We start from the raw sequence: 3,375 nt of genomic DNA, 5'->3' as shown, positions 1-3,375 counted from the left end.
TCACAAATAGCCATGAATGTGCTTCTAAAAGAATTCTAAATAATTCTTAATAAATTTGTTAATAACTATTTGTTTTTCAATGGTATTAATCTAAATGATAATTAATAAATAGACATTAAAATGTTAGAAGATACTGCTTTTCCTTGAAGATATATTTATGTTATATTTTATTATACATTGCATTATTATACATTGCTTTCCATTTACTTACTTAACCAAACTTCTGATACTTCTTCATTCTCTTAATTCCATACCATGAGAATTAAAAGAAAAACTCCCATGATGAATGGCCTGGGGACTAAGGTCATGGAATCATCAAATGGTCACCAAAAGCTGTTAAGTTACTGTTAGAGCTGGAACAGTTGTAAGAAGCACTACCAATATAGCACCAAAGAAGGAAATATTTTTTTTTAAAGATCCAATAACAGTAAAAATATTGCTTTCTGGTTTTTGTTTTTGTTTTTGTTTTGGCCAGGTAAGTGGAGATGATATACATCAAATGCCTGCTGAAAATATTGGCTATTTTTGTCATACTGGTAATGCATACATTTATGGCACAACAGTATAAAGCTTCTCTTTCTCTCTCCTTCCCTTTTTTTTAAAATTTGCATTTCTAGTTTTGAATTCAACAAGCACTTATTAAACAGCCAGTTGCACCAGTCTCTCCAAGGGAAGTGAGAAATATCATTTCAGGTTGTATGCATTGCTCTATATGCTTAGATTAGGTCTTAATATACAGGGAAATTTCTGAGTATTGATTATATTACATTTGGATAGGGACTAGAAAGGACCTTGGAAATTGGTTATAATGTGAATAGCCTTATACCTGCCATATGTTCACAGCAATTTCTAGAGCAGCGATTGTTTTTTATTCTGTCGGCATTAGTTTTAAATAGAAATAAGATGCAAAATAAAAGTCTTTACCACAAACCATTATCATCAGTTACCCATGCACTTATATACATACATATGCATGCCTGCATCCATCTAACCACTCATCATCTTTCCCAAACTCTTAACACTTAACTGGGTCAAGTTTTAAGACTAAGACACAGTCCCTTCTCTCAAGAAGCTCATAGACATAGTAGGAAAGATGGAGAGACTATTTAATTGTAAATTATACTATTATGAAAAGTTTATTAGGAGAAGTTGGCAAGTCTGACATGAAAGCATAGAGGAGGAGTATATAATCCAGACTGGAGGAGAGAGAGACATCCTTGAGTAATTGTTGCATAGGTGGAATGAATTTTTAGAATAAGAAGTAGTTAGCCAAATGAAAACAGTCAGGACATATTTAGTGCAGAACAAAATTATGGGTAAACCTGAGCATTCATGAGAGTGTAAAGGGTGTCCTTGTAGTTCATGACATGATGTTTATGAGGTGAGGGGGAGGTGGGCTGTAGACGGATCTCAAGAGTTTTTATATGCCAATCCTGTGATGTTGAGAGAGCAGGAAAAAGTAATGAGGAAATTTAAGCAGTGAGTAGGCAACAGAAGATGCAAGAAGTATTACATTAGTATGTATGTTAATTGCCTCTCTTAAAACAAGTGAGGAATACCTCACTTGTTTCTTTTCTTTTTTTAAAAAATATTTTATTTATTTATTTGTCAGAGAGAGAGGGAGAGAGAGCAAGCACAGGCAGACAGAATGGCAGGCAGAGACAGAGGGAGAGGCAGGCTCCCTGCCGAGCAAGGAGCCCGATGTGGGACTCGATCCCAGGACGCCGGGCTCATGACCTGAGCCGAAGGCAGCTGCTTAACCAACTGAGCCACCCAGGCGTCCCACCTCACTAGTTTCTATTCCTCTGTCCTTTTTCTGTTTTTCTTTGTCCCCGTCCCTTCTCGTTCTTCCCTTTTCCTGCCACTTCCTACCCTCTCCTTCCTTACTAGTATCCATCAACTAAACAATAGATATATTTTTTAGAAACTAGCAATAGACTGCTCGCATGAGATTTTATCATGGCTATAAATCTCTGAGAACATTGTTAAAGTGGATGTTGTGATACTTAGTGACTATACGATTTACATATTTGTAAGAATTTATTTCAATTTTTAAATGCTTATTTGAATGATAGTGACATCACTACAATCTGAAATTGAAAGACTGCACATCTTGAACCCCTTATTTTGTATTTAAAAATCATACTTTTAAAAAAAGATTTATTTATTTATTTAAGAGAGAGAGAGCACATGTGCACTGGCTTGTGTGACAGAGGAGGGACAGAGAGAGAGAAACTCTCTCAAACAGACTCTGCTGAGTGCAGAGCCCTACTCAACATGCAGGGCTCCATCTCAGGACCCTGAAATCATGACCTGAGCTGAAACTGAGAGTTGGATGCTTAAATGACTGAGCCACCCAGGCATCCCATTAAAAAATCAGCTTTGCGCAGTGGCAGTATCATAGCCAATGAGGTTTATCTGAGGCGCGATTATTGCTAATTGAAAAAACATCATTTTTAAGTCAAAAGCAATATAAATTATTTTAGACCATTTAAACAGTACAGAAATACGGACCTCAGGAAGTGAAAGTCACATAATATCTTACTTTTCAGAACTTATGATTTATCATATTTTGTATTAACTTTTGGAGAAAACATTTTTTATTCAAACACAAACTTTCATATTAATTTTATGCACTTTCTTGGGTTTTGTTTAAAATTTAAATCTTTCCAAGATCTGTATGTGTAGAATTATTTAGTTGATTTTAAGAGCTTCATAGTATTCCTATTGATATATGTACAAGATGTGGTTAATACCTTCTCTACTGACTGACATGGGTCAACATTTTATGTATACATGTATGTATCTATTATAAATACATACATATTATATGAATATATACACTGCATACTAGGAATAGATTTGTACACTTTAAATTCTAGTAAATATTATCAATTTATAATCCCTTCATGAAGGTATAAGAGTAACTTTTATATAGAAACCTTGATAGTACTGAGAATTCTCTTTCCCATTCTCTGTTAATCAGTAAAACAAAAATTAGTGGAGGTTGATGATGATCACTGATGATAGTGAGACTGAACATCAATAAATATGTTTATTTGCCAGTATATGTGTTGTTGTTGTTCCTGGTGTTAGTTACCTATGCATGTCTTCCCACTTTTTATTTTATTATTTATTTATTTTTGTCTTTCAATTTTTTTTTTTTTTATTTTCAGCATCACAGTATTCATTGTTTTTGTACCACACCCAGTGCTCCATGCAATCCGTGCCCTCTCTAATACCCACCACCTGGTTCCCCCAACCTCTCACCCCTCCCACCACTTCAACCCTTCAGATTATTTTTCAGAGTCCATAGTCTCTCATGGTTCACCTCCCCTTCCAATTTCCCCCAACTCCCTTCTCCTCTCTAACTCC

General features: G+C 35.1%; 1 pseudogene; it reads left to right on the top strand.

Annotated features, from left to right (window-relative positions):
• Positions 1 to 2,378: 2,378 nt before the first annotated feature.
• LOC131837345 (U4 spliceosomal RNA) lies at positions 2,379 to 2,510 on the top strand (annotated as a pseudogene).
• The last annotated feature ends 865 nt before the right edge of the window (positions 2,511 to 3,375 follow it).

Source organism: Mustela lutreola, chromosome 7 (genome assembly GCF_030435805.1).
Source record: "Mustela lutreola isolate mMusLut2 chromosome 7, mMusLut2.pri, whole genome shotgun sequence".
In the NCBI taxonomy this organism is placed as follows: domain Eukaryota; kingdom Metazoa; phylum Chordata; class Mammalia; order Carnivora; family Mustelidae; genus Mustela; species Mustela lutreola.
The sequence above is the reverse complement of the archived record's forward strand: the minus strand, read 5'-3'. Positions and strand labels throughout refer to the sequence as shown.